The sequence below is a fragment of the Protopterus annectens genome, chromosome 14.part0 (assembly GCF_019279795.1).
Source record: "Protopterus annectens isolate FY-2018-M chromosome 14.part0, PAN1.0, whole genome shotgun sequence".
NCBI classification, from domain to species: Eukaryota; Metazoa; Chordata; order Ceratodontiformes; family Protopteridae; genus Protopterus; species Protopterus annectens.
Genome location: NC_056748.1, coordinates 831,719,877 through 831,734,388, shown reverse-complemented (window position 1 = coordinate 831,734,388; position 14,512 = coordinate 831,719,877). Strand labels below are relative to the sequence as shown.

Genomic DNA, 14,512 nt, shown 5'->3' with positions numbered 1-14,512 from the left:
AGGACAGAAGGAGATATATCTCCCCTCCCCTACTTTGCTTCCCACAGCTACCACTTCTCTATGCTGGTTTCTTTTTTTTTTTTTTTTTCAAAACAAGTTTATTGTTTTAACATATAAGAGAAATATCATAACAATTTTATACAAACAATTAAAAATAGGTATTATAATAATATTCAACAAAACAACTAAAGTATTTACAAAGACATCCACTACAATCAGATCAATTAATTAAACTAAAATACTGTGCTATTGAAATTAGAATTTTTTTAACAAATTTTGTAAATTATCCCATACAATAAAATGTGATGTTTTTCTAGTTGTTCTCATTCTAATTGTGCTTATTTCCATATGGCACATTATATTCATAACATTTTTAAATTCATTGAACGAAGGAGGTGTATCTGAAATCCAATTTCTAGTTATTATTTTCCTAGCCACTGCTAGGATAGACCATAACAAGGGAAGCTTAATCTTTTAACACATTGAGGTACAGGTGTGTTGAATAATATAAGAGACTTAGAAATAATGAAATTATCTGTAAAAAGAGCCTGCAAAATTCATTAATTGACTTCCAGTATTCTTTCAACTTCATACAGTCATAAAACATATGAGCCCAGTCAGCATTAATTTCTACATTACATCTCTTACATAGATTATCTTTATTATTAATTTTATTCATCATCAAAGGTGTATAAAAAGATCTATGTAAAATTTCCATGTATAAAGTCTCCAGACAATGGAAGATGTAGTTCTATAAGCAGATTCCAATATATATTGTTTATCTTGTTGAGTTGGTGGGTCCCCATTAATAGAGGTGAAATAATTCCAGTATGAATCTACATTGTAAAAAGTTTCTTGTCTGATAATTTTATGTATATATGAAAGTTTACCTTTATCAGAAACTTTATGCTGTAAATTTATTATCAAGTAATCAATCAATCAGTTTTGGAATAGATTCTTTAACTGTTATAGACATTAGATCTATTCTATCAATGAGATGTTGTCTAAAGATCTGAACCTCTAACCAGCAAGTTTCTCTTAGATCAAATTCTTGTTTTAAGAAATCTAGATTTTTAACTTTATCAGATATCAGCTGATACCAGTACTTTAGATTATTATCTATAGCTAAATGAGCTCCTTCAGAAGTAGATGACATAAGCATACGGAATACAATAAAATTCCATTCCCTATACTTAGGGTGCATGAATATGATAACTAATAATAATATTTAATGGGTAACAGACCATATGTTTAGGTGTAATAGGTGAAGTACAAAATTCCTTTAGCAACCACAACATGGAGTTATTTATAATCATATTTTTATGTGTTAAGGAGATTTTCATGAAGTGCATACTAATTAGCTCCCAATAATCTTTCCATTTTGACATATGACCGATCTATTAATAAAGTAATAACTTTTATAATAGAAGAGATAATATATAAATTAAAGTCTGGAAAAGAAATACCCCTTGAGACCAGCTATTAGTATGTTTCTTTAATGCAATCCTAGGTCTATTAGGTGCCCATAAGAAATTTAACATTAGTGTATTCAGTTTCTTGATAGTTATTTTTGTAGGTGAAAGTATTATTGATTGTATTAAGTATAAAATCTTGGGGAAAATTATCATTTTAATAATTGTAAGTCTCTCCTCCATAGTAAAAACATATTATTCCAGGTATTAAAAGATTTTGTATATTAAGAAAACAGGTATTATAGTTATTATATATAATAGATTCAATATCTTTAGATAGTATTATACCTAAATAAGTTATCTGACCTGAGTTATATTTAGTAAAATCACTAATGAGAGTATTTTTGTATATATAGGTAGTATTTTAGTTTTTCTTCATTGAATATTAAACCAGAAATACTTTTAAAATTCATCATTTTATCAAATAAAGACTGCATAGAAGAATTAGATCCTGCTGATGTAATTAGAACATCATCTGCAAAAGTTGAATTTTTGATGTTGTATTTTCTTCTATTTCAAAACCCTCTATGTCAGTACTGTTTCTAATCAAATTAGCCCAAGGCTCCATTACTAAAGTGAATAATAGTGGAGAAAGTGGACATCCTTGCTTTGTACCTTTAAGAATGGGTATTTTTGTGAAATATATGTTCCTACCTTAATATAAGCCAGCCCTTTGTATAAATGCTCAATTAAATTTACAAATGCATCAGAGAAATTTGTGCATTTCAGTAAGGTAAACAGATAGTCCCAACTTACTGAATCAAATGCTGAACCTATATCAAGACTAATAAGTGTTAAATCTTTCTTTTTCCTATTTGCAAAATCAATTAATGTTAAAGTTCTTCTTATATTATCAAAAGTATTTCTATTTACAATGAAGCCTGTCTGATCTATGTCTATAATGCCGTGGATAATTGTCTTCAATCTATCAGCAAAAATACTCAAACATTTTATAATCAACATTAAGTAATGAGATGGGTCGATATGAAGAACATCTAGTTGGATCTTTATTAGGTTTTAAAATTGGTGAAATAAATGTATATTGCCAAGATGGGGGGGTTATTAACTCAGTTTGGGCCAGAATAAAAACCTTATGTATTAATGAATATGTAGTTTTAGAAAGGATTTTATATATCTCTGGTATAATACCATCATTACCCGGTGCTTTGTTTGATTTAAGCTTATTTATTTGTGTAATAACTTTTGTATATGAAATACTCTTGTCCAATAGTTTAATCTGTTGTTTATTAAGCTTTTATTCATGTTTGTGGTTATAAACTCCTTTATTTTATCTTTAGGTTCCATGTTAATGTTGTTATGGTTAATCTTGTGAAAGTGATTTCTAAATTCCAGTATTTCTGGTATACTAGAAACATTCTTCTTTTCCTTAGAGAAAAGATTTCTTTGATATGGTTTTGTTTATTCAATCTTTTGTTTTATTTTTGAGTCTATGTAAGTATTTGGGGCTTATTGAATAAGACAAAACTTGTATTTCTCTAAAGTTATTTTAACTTTATGAGTTAGAATTTCTTTGTATTTCTCATTTAGTTTGTTTATTTCTTCAATAACTTTCTTGTCCATAATATTTTCTTTATTATTATGTTTATAAGAGTCCAGTTTACTTTGAATATCTAACAATTCCTTATCCCAAGATTTCCTTTTGTTATTATACCATCTGATACTTTGTCCATATAGATATGATTTTAAGGCATCCCAAACATAGACAATGGAGACTTCAGGAGTATTATTTATGTCTAGAAAATGTTGTACTTCTGAAAGTATATATTCTTTATAGTCTTTTAGCTGAGTTAAGTATGCTGGTTTCCTTTTGATCGGAACATTATGAGTATTTTTTATCACAAACAATTGAGTTATGATCAGATATAGGACATGAAATGATTTTGGAATTAATTAAATCTGTTACCATCTGGTTAGAAATAAAGACCCTATCTATTTTTGAATAAGTTTTGTATCTGTTAGAAAAAAAGGTGTATGGTAATGATTTTGACTATCTGATTATTAATATCATTCAAATGATAAGAATTAGCAAAATCATTTAAATGTTTTGCATTAGATGTAATTCTTCTTTTCTTTATAGTGGTAGTATCACTTTCATGTAGTATACAATTAAAATCACCAGCTAAAATAATATCCCCTACAGAGAATGATATGATCTTATCAATATGATGTTTCACTGTATTAATACCAATTCCAGGTATCCAATATACATTAATTAAAGTGCAAGTCTTCCCATTAATTTGTATTGTAACCATACAAAACATTCCTTTGTCATCCTGATAAGACTTAATGGTTTTAGGAATGGGCATACTTTTATTCCATAAAATAGCCACTCCTCTTTTTTTCTGAGTGTGCTCTGAACCAATACTGTATACTTATTAGTGGCTAGTTTATCAATATCTTTTTTCAAGAGATGGGTTTCTTGCAGGAAGACTAGATTGGCCTTGTGTAGATTAATGTATCTTATTAGGCTTGCCCTTTTACACGGATTATTCAATCCATTAATGTTTAAAGAAATTCCTTTTAAAGATGTCATTTGGCATTTTTAAAACTCAAGAATCTTATGATCGAAATAACAAATAACAAGATAAATAATGTTACATCTCCTCTTTTAGGTGTACCTTTAAACATAGCTGTATTTATTAAATCTCTTATGGGATTTTGTATAGGATTCAATTTTGTTTGTAGTGACAATGAGTGTACAAAATATATTGTGGATGTCAAAACTATATACATATAACAATGAACAAGTGAAAATAATGTAAGGATTAAACCTTGCATCCCGCCTGAGTTGAAAACTCCAACTTAGAGCAGTATTTACTACTCAAGTTAACCCCTACCCTAAGCAGCAGTACCTCAGCTACCACCTTATCAATTTAATACTAGTTATATTTAACTGAGGTTAACAGTTTTCAATTCAATTATCTATCAAGACAAAACTACACATTTGGTAAAACAGCATCATATAAACTAAAATAAACTTTTTTTTTTTTTTTTTAAAAACTGTTCATACTATTATATATATCTATGTAATATATAACACTTGTATTCTAATAGCATTCAAATAATCTTAATATTAGAAATCAAGAGGAGAGAAAATTATGTTCTAACATTCATTTAAATCAAAACTTTGGCTAATATGATTCAGACATTACATGCATTAAGATGCATCTATTTTCTGTCATGTGAATTCTATCAACAGCTTCCAAAAAAATCTTGAATTGTTTGTATATGAGCATTTACTTAAACTCATTATTGTCAATAGAGTAAAATACTGTATTCATAAAAATTATTATAAATCATATTGCATAGTTATGCAGATTCTCAGAAACACCTGCGTTATTACCTAAAAAAAAAGCCATCACACACATAAACACAGACACACACACATACATATACACACATACCCACACACACATACATATACACATACACATATATACATACATACACACACACACACACGCACACATATATACACATATATCTGATCTCACCCCTGCAGAGCACCATCCCACTTGCCGTCCCCAGAACAAATCTGTCCGCTTCACACAAAATAATGCACAGCAAACACACACTAGCAACCAGATTTTACAATCATGCTAACCTACTGCTTTAAAATATATCACATGACATTTCTTCCAGAATAGAGTTATAAGATTATTTATGCTTGTCAATCAGATGAATTAAATGAGTTATAGTAAAGTATATGTTTGGGACACTTTAACACAGATTATTATGCTACTGTTAAGTAGATTTTCAAAAACATTTAAATAAATGTTTCATTTTCTATGCCTTCTAAAATAAGATATTTACTTGCTACAAGAAACTACATCATCTAAACTCATCATAACTGACACATTTTATGAATAGAGTATTTTTCCTGAATCTGTGGTGTGTCAGTGTGATAACCTTGTCAATGTTTATACTAACTGCTTTCAGTTTCTCTGTGAAAATTCTGTGAGTGAAGCTTCTGAGGAAACTCATGGACACTGTGCATGAGACAGCCCACATCCCAGATTGTCTCCCTTAACATTTTGGGAAACTTATTAAAACTTGTGGCAAACATTCATTTTGTCAATACAGTAAAACATTGTATTCACAGAAATCATTACAAATCATATTGGATAGCCATGCAGACTCTCAAAAAAAAAAAACATCACACTCACACACACACACATATATATATATATATATATATATATATATATATATATATATGTATATATATATCTGATCTCACTGAGTTGTGTCCCTGCAGAGCACCATCCCACTTGCTGTCCCCAGAATAAATCTGTCTGCTTTATACAAAACAATGCACAGCAAACACATATTGGTAACCAGATTTTACAATCATGCTAACCTACTGCTTTAAAATATATCACATGACATTTCTTCCAGAATAGAGTTATAAGATTATTTATGTTTGTCAATCAGATGAATTAAATGAGTTATAGTAAAGTATATGTTTGGAACACAAATTTTTAACACAGATTATTATGCTGCTGTTAAGTAGATTTTCAAAAACATTTAAATAAATGTTTCATTTTTATGCCTTCTAAAATAAGACATTTACTTACTACAAGAAACTACATCATTTAAACTCATTATAACTGACATATTTTATGAACAGAGTATTTTTCCTGAATCTGTGGTGTGTCAGTGTGATAACCTTGTCAATGTTTATACTAACTGCTTTCAGTTTCTCTGTGAGAATTCTGTGATTTGAAGATTCTGAGGTAACTCAAGGACATTGTGCATAAGACAGCCCACATCCCAGATTATCTCTTAACATTTTGGCGGAAACTTATTAAAACTAGTGACAAACATTCATTTAGCAGTGTAAATGCATCTAAACATGACAGAACCTCCACAATGTATTCCACAGATCATCACAGCCTCTATGCAAGTGAAATTAAACTCAAAATTACCAACAAGCAATAAAACTCAGCATTCTTCTCCCAACTCAATTTTCATACAAATCCTATTATTCACTGTGCCCACACAGTCAAAAACATTTCTATATATTAATAAAGAAAAGAAAAGAGAGTAGAAAATAAAAGGGAGTGAGGCAGAAATAAAAATGTAAGAGAAAGCTGTAAGAAATATATACAATGGAATGTTACTTACTGTTTATATTAATAGAGTTAAAAATAAAACATATTATTTACTCTTATTTAGTTCTGATTATTATTAGTTAAAGCATGACAGATTATTTACAAACAAGCATAAGCAGTATAATCAAGAAAGTATAATTAGAAATAGCATTTGAAGAACTTATAAACTTTTACAAGAAATAAATATGTTATTATTCTATTAATGATATTTTCATTACTGTTCTCTCCTGCCCTCCCCACCCTTTACCCACTACATAATCTAAATAGAATGTCATTGTTTAAACAAAGAAAATAATAAAAGAAGAAGGAAAAAAAGATAAAGATAAAAAATGTATCAAATTACTAACCTTACTTTTTTCAGAAAGGAAAACAAATAGAGTCACAGCCTGCCATTAAATCCTCAGGCATTTTGACTGGTTATGAAACAAAACATTTCTTTGCACATAGAGAATAACTTTGATTAAATCTTTTCCAAAATATTTGTGGCTTTCTGGAAATGCAGGAACTATATTCAAAAGATTAATAATGAACTAAAATGATGAGAGAGAAAAACATATAACAAATCATTTGTTTTTAGTCTCTTCTTCTTCTCTGAAGTCTTCCACGAAGCTTCAGTTGCCAACTTTAATGAAGAACTAGCCCATTCCATTTCTTCTATTTTATCCAAAATCCTTTTTCTTTGACAAACAGTAAAGCAGAGTCTAAATCATCAAGACCTTAGGACCATCAGGAAGGAAGATTTTAAGCTTGGCAGGAAACAGAAGGTATGTTTTAAACTGTGCTTTTTAAGCTCCCTTATTAGTGGCAGAAAAACTTTTCTTTTAGCAATTACCATGGAAGAATAGTCATTGTCAAAACGCACAGTTGTCTCATTAAACTTAACAGGAGCTTTAGCCCAAGCAGATTTAAGAACCATCTCTTTATCAAAAGATGATAGAAATCTAACTATAACTGATCTAGGATAGTTTTTGTTAGAGTTAGTATTAGCTATAGATCTATGTGCTCTTTCGATACCAAAAGAGAATGCTTCTGGTAAATCTAAAGTTTTAGGGAGCCATGTTGTTAAAAAGAAGTAATATTGTTACCTTCAATATTTTCTGGCAGTCCAAAAATCCTAATGTTATTGCGCCTAGATCTATTTTCCAGGTCATCCAGCTTTGTTTGTAAATGTGTATTTTGTTTCAGCAGAAACTCAATGTTGATTTCCTCTTCTTGTATTTTATTTTCCATGTCATTCACAGCTTCTTCTATGCCTGTCATCTGGATCTTCTGTTGTTGCAGGTCCATATGTAACAAGTCTATTTGTTTTGTAGTTTTTTCTATGAAAGTGTCTATTTTAGTATCCATTTTATCCATCTTAGCAGTAAGTTGCTGGACTATAATTATCAGAGACTGAAGTTCTTTCTTGATGCTGGAGTCTTGAGAATTTGTCTTACTGGAACTCATTTCAGACTGATAAACTGACAGGAAAATTTCCAAAGTAATTTCTGACAGGAATATTATTAAGATTTTTTTAGATATAGTTCAAGAACTATATAAAACAAACATATTTAGAAAGAAAATTACTTCAAGAATTAATTTTTTAAGTAATTAATTCCTGTCAATGTAATGAAATTGGTGGAGCTGAAGAAATCTGCTGCTATCCTGTGTTCATCCTTGGCCACGCCCCCTGCTGGTTTCTTTTTGAAGGCTCTCTTCTTACTAAACGTATATACTTTTGATTGTTTTGGAGGGCCTTTTCTACTTTATCTTGGAAGAGGTGTATGAAATAACTTTATCCATTATCTCCCCCTTCCCCCTTCTCAACTTTTATAAATCGCTTGAGAAGACGACAAACACGTTTTATGCAGAACAGCATCCAAAAACTGTCATTTAACATGCAGTGGCACGGGCTGTAACCCTAGCTAAGCATTCTTGCTTATAACTTCTTGTCACTGCTCCTCTGCAGCAAGCATCAGCCGCTTCACCTCTGCACTTGATGATATGCTTACTCACTACGAATGCTATTTGGATTAGCTTGCATCTCTATCCCTTCTGATAGCTCAGGAGTCTGATAACAGTGGGCAGCTATCTTAGCCCTGCATTATCAGCGTTTATGTGGTCTAAACTTCTCACTTGGTTTGCCCTTTAAAGGGTTAAAGGTCTTAGAAGGAAATCTGGACAAAGTAATTTCAAATCAGCTGACAGACTGGGCTACAGCTCTCAATTAAAACCTGGGGTAAATCAACATTAAAAGAAAAACTACCAGGGAGCTATGGGTACAGGAGTGCCATATACGGACCATAAGTGATATGTACATCCCAAAGGTGGAACCTCTAAATTTCAAAGAGTCATGTAAAAGGACACGGAAGGAAGCATCCAAGCATTCCACCTTCTGCAGTCTGCCCCTAGATACAAGATAAATGTTTCTACCCAATGTTGGTAGTAAACATGGTGAAGTTATTTCACTAAGGACAAATAAATTATATATCACTAACAAGATAACAAGAGATTTTTAAATGATTAAAGGCTCCTCCCAACCCCACACCACAGTCAAGCCCTAGATCCTCTACAAGCTCATTTGTTCCTACCAAGCCTTACTACCTTAGGACACATGGAGGAGAAAACTGGGGCTCATGGCTGTTTTCCAGCAGAGATAAGGAGCGTTCTATATGCTCACAACATCCTGCTGCAGGACAGAAAGACAGTCTAATACCTAATGTACTCAACAAAGTGAAAGTGCACTCTGCTGCACACCAGTAACTTTCAACTATAGCAGGGGGTTCAAAGTTAAACGTTTGTGTACGTTCAACTGACAGCTACCAGTTGCAAAAGACAAAAAAGCTCAAAACATATAACCAAATGACTAGGCGAACCACTTTTACTGCATTACTACCCAATTTGCATTATGCCCGTCTCAAACTCTGCATCTGTGGGTGTGTGTAGGTAGGGGGATAACACTCTATACACTCTGCATAATATGGTCCAACTGCAAAACAATGTATTATAACAAACCAACAAAGCTTGTACCAGTTGCTGGACCTTCTTATGTTGAAATGGAAAAACAAACTTCAAGATAGGCAAGGAAGATCTGGTAAAGGATTGAGCCCAGTACCTTTAAGCAAGCAAAGAAACCCTGGCTGGACATGGTTTCAGCCCACACACAGTAATAGTGTATATACTTGAAATAACGGAGGTAAAATCGTCATAATAAGGAAAACGGGCACCAACCCAAAAACACTCCAGTAAACCAAGTAATTAAATCCATCAACAAAATATATGGTTGCAACTCTGAGGTCCTTCTGTTGTAACCCTAGCAAGCAACTATGGGACTCTTCCTATCAGGGCAGGCTTAACGGCAAAGTACCAAAAAGCTAATTTACACTCCTCACCAAATATAGCTTTCTAGATCAAGAGATACTGGATTACACAGCTTACCCCTGTCCCAGAAGAGTGCAGTTAGTCATTTTTCAATTACAGAAGTCTCTTGAGACAAGTACTTAGACTTCTTCTGGAATATCTGTACTAGTAAACTGAAATGAGACATTCTATAACTTAAGCGGACCAAAGCAACTCAAATTTACATTCAATCCTTTGGCTGTCCTCCTAAGCTCACTCAGCTCAAAGTTAAACCATAACTTATATGGAAAACAGATGGACCAGCTACACACAGCAAGGGACATCTATATAAGGTGAAGAAGATAGGGCACTAAGAACATTCTCACCCAGAAGATTCCAGTGGAGAAAGGGGAGGAGGGGGGATAATTACTGCTGTGTGGTGGTGCTAATCACTGACTGGAGCTGAGCTGCTTCTTGGTTTCTGTGTTTACTGCTTGGGCTGTTTTCTCTTGTCCCTCCAAGCCAGTGCCTCTTCTGGAACTACCTACTCCTGTCCATCTTAGTCAGATTTGTGTACAAGGGCCATACATTGGATGCAAAATTCCTACAATATCTAGGGACAGGCAAATACAAGCTGCTTCACAGGTAGCATTGTTACTACACTTTTCTTCTCATCTCTTACAGATTTCTTGTAAAGGGAAACTGCAAAGTATCTATGAATGCTTTTAAAAGATACCCATTAACATCCACTGGTAGGGGATGAATGCAAAGTCACACATACCTTCCAGCCATAGTCCTAGTGACAATCACAATACAGCAGGCACCAACAATATCATAGCAACATTTTATAGTATGTTCTCTTACCTAATACAGGAATGCTTTTTTTGCAGGAGTTAAACTTACAAATCTATTTAATTCCCAGTTTGCAAATATTTGTAGCAGAGTATGTTCAATGGGTAAGGCAAAGATTTTTGGGCTTGAGCTTAGTGCAGCAATTGAAATAATGAAAGAAATGTTGTCTGCATCTCTGAAAAAAATTAAGAGCGACTGTAGTCCAGAGCCTGATAATATCCCAAGGCTGATTTATACGAGAAACAATGACATCGATTACAACACCTCTAACCATGCTGTTCAATCATATGTTATTTACCAGCTTTGTTCTCCATTGCAGGAAGAAGAGGGCAAACATTGCTCCAGTCCACAGAGGAGGAGCTGTGGGCAGGATTTCAAATCACCATCCCACCAGTTTGATACCTCTTGTGGGACATTGTTTAGAAAGATGCCTACCTCTCTATTAGAGAAGAGCATAGTTGGTCCACTAGTTGATCTACATCAGCATGATTTCTATAAAGGAAGGTCTACTTTTACTAACTTGTCAAACTTTTATGAATCCATGTGGGCTTGGCCCATGGTGTTAATGTAGGAATGCTGTTTCAGGATTTCTCTAAAGCATTTGCGACCATTCGTAATCATGCGACAGTAGACTCTGACTGACATCTATGTGGATTTCTTAATTACATGGATTTCTACTCAGTTTACAGGTAAACATCAAAGAGTTAAAGTTAATAACTATACTTCAAACCATCAACTATCAATGCTGGAGTGCCACAGGGGTCGGTGCCGGGACCGGTCCTTTTCAATATTTATTTATTTTTTTACCATATTTCTCTAGCAAATTTTGGATGGCAAAATATACTGAAGATTTAAAAACTGCAATTTAATAACAAAGCTAGAGGACCACTGAATTTTCAATAACTATGTTAGGACAGTCAATTCATGGTTGACTAACAATGGGCTAAAAATCAATCTAGATAAAAGTGGCCTAATGTACTTTGGTAGATTTCATCTCAAGTTAGATCTGTTGCTGGGAGATTCTATTATTGCTGTAGTAACCAAATATAAAGAAATAGGCATCACCACATTCTATAACCTTCTATTTAAAAACACATACAAGTAGTAAGAAACGTGGCTGTTTTTGCCTCTGGGCTTATTTTAAAAAACATCACCAAACACTGTTTATTGACACTGGTAAACTACTTACTGCCTATGTAAGGCTGATACTTGAATACAATTCCTTGTTATGTGTCTGCATTAAGGGGGAGCTACTTATTTTTGAAGGGGTTCAGAGGAAGTTCACAAAAATCATTCTTAAATGGTACACAGACTATTTTGGCAAACTCCAGCCATTGGGTCTATATTATTTTTGTAAAAGATATTCAAGAAGAAACATGAAGCACCCATAAAGTAAGATCAGGAACTGAAGTCCATTCTCAACTTAGAATTGCTTCAAAGGGGTAAAATTTATGGACATAGGCATGTTAACATGGATTACTGCAGAAACGTGCATGAATAAATCCATTTCTTACTTAACTGCTTACTACGGAAATAAGCTGCCATTGTCTGCAAGGGAGAATAAATCAATGCCCATTTGTAAGATATCTCTTGATTCTTGTATGGATCCTCTAATTTATTCAACAAAGCCAGAGTCAGCATTCTGAAGGGGCTTTTGGCCTATAACGCAGTTTATTATAACTATCAAATTATCTGCTGTTTGAGACAACCTGACTAATTCATCTCTTAAAGAATCATCAAGGATATCAGTTATTAGGTCCTCAGTTTGCTTTAGGATATCACACCCGATACTGTAACATGCATTTGAAAACTTACTGTCCATATACCAAGGGTGGCAAGATGTGCAACCACATTTGCCTGTTACCATATTCTTCTTGGCAATGGGGAGAATACTCATACTTGTACAGTACTAACCCCTCTTGATGCCCATAAAAATATTATGGCAGTGTCCGTTACACAGCTATAGAAGTATCATTACTGTTGCTGCACTTTCTTGAAATCAGTCTACATTGGCGTAACCTGTGACTCAGGCTCTTTTTTTATCCTAAACATGCACTTGTTAGCTTCAAGAAGAGGACAAGGGATACAACAGTCCAAACCCTCATCCAGCAGCTTGCACTATATTTTGAGTGCCTGAAAGTTCAAACTCCAAAGATGTAAGTCAACATAATGCTCACATTACTCAAACAAAAATACGAACCTACTCAGAAACAATTAAAATATATTACATAGTAATTCAATGTTTGCATTACTAGACTCTTGGACAAAATCTTGAAAGTAGACAAATAGTAGTCACTTTATCTACCTTGTCTGCAGTTAAAATACTTCACATAATTGCAATCTGTCAGGGAGTTTTAAAACAATGTCCATCATTACTGCAAGCTAACAGTTTAGGCTATGGCAAGCAGACTCAAATAGTCTCAATCTTAGCAAGACGAGATTTTAATTTATTTCAGCCTAATATCCACTCCTTGCTTCATTGAAATAATTCCCTCATATTGACTATATCTTCCTATATTAAAAAGCTACATCCTTTAATAACTGGTTTCTCCTCTGAAGACATGCAAACCATAAAAGCTTTACTCACAGCACAGCGATGGTATGACAGGTTTACCTTAATTTTAGGCCAAAGACAGGAGCAAGTTATCTTCTATGGGTGCTTCATGTTTCTGTAAAAAGCATTAATTCAATCAATTTAAAAGAAGTGAAATTTTAATAAATCTAACATTAATTAGAAGGGAAAACACTAATGTTTCTTACTGCAAATCTAAAATAGTCTAAATAATAAGAAAATAATATTATTTTCACTTTTGCACACAGGAAATCTCTAGTTTAAGTCAAATAAAAACTATGCCTGAGCTGCAAGGAGTACTACTTGCTAAAAAACAGTAACAGTGTAGAAATCTCAACTTATGCTCCTGGTCATTTGCAATCTTCACTTCTGGTTCATTTTGTAACCTGGCAGACATCATGGTGTACTGCAATCACTTAAAACTCCAAATCCTAAGTTATGGGACAAGAGCTGCTTGGAAAGTACAGCTGTGCAAGTAAACTTACTATAACAGTAGATGTTTTAATGATCACTGCTGCAGTAGCCTTAGCTATATGGGTAAGATTTTCCTAGCAGAGTACATTTGGGAAATGGAAGAAGAGTTCAGGAGCTCTTGGAGAATGGTCCTAGCAAGGCCTGATCTAGACCTATGGAAGGAATCAGCTTGTAATGGTTTATAAAAGTATGTACAGAGGACCAATTTGCTGATTTTGGAATACTTTTAGAATCCAATCTTTTCCAAAAAGCCATAGATAAAGCCAAGGCCCTGGTAGATATGGGCCTTGACCATGCCTGAAATAGTTTTGTTGTGAAGAGTACAACAAAAGAACAGCCTGGAAACTGCCTGCTTTGACACAGGTTGTCCTGTCCTCTTTCACAAGAAATGAAAGACTGATCCGATGATCTGAAAGATTTAATTCCATCAAGATATTACTGGAATTGTCTGCTGACATCCAAGTTACGGAGTATCCTTTCTCCCTCATTTTTAGGTTCAGGAAAGAAAACGGATAGATGGATAGATCTGCTCAATATAAACTCAGATACTACTTTAGGCATAAAAGAAAGATTAGTTCTCAAGGAAACTGTCTCTGTGGAAAATGAAGTAGGGTTGACTCATCAAAAAAGCTTACAACTCAGATACTATTCTTGCAGAGGTCACAGCAATCAGTAAAATTGTTTCCATG

At 33.2% G+C, this 14,512-nt stretch overlaps 1 protein-coding gene across 7 annotated transcripts in view; it reads right to left on the bottom strand.

Moving 5' to 3' along the window:
• Positions 1-14,512, bottom strand: part of LOC122789279 (dynamin binding protein) — a 1,317,438-nt gene that overhangs the window by 1,140,505 nt on the left and 162,421 nt on the right. For 5 of the 7 annotated variants that reach the window (XM_044056581.1, XM_044056587.1, XM_044056586.1 and 2 more), the window contains exon 3: positions 13,392-13,446. The exons of the other annotated variants lie outside the window; for them this stretch is intronic. The gene's annotated coding sequence lies outside the window, so the exon portion shown is untranslated. The remainder of the gene's footprint in view (positions 1-13,391; positions 13,447-14,512) is intronic. 7 annotated transcript variants of the gene reach the window in all.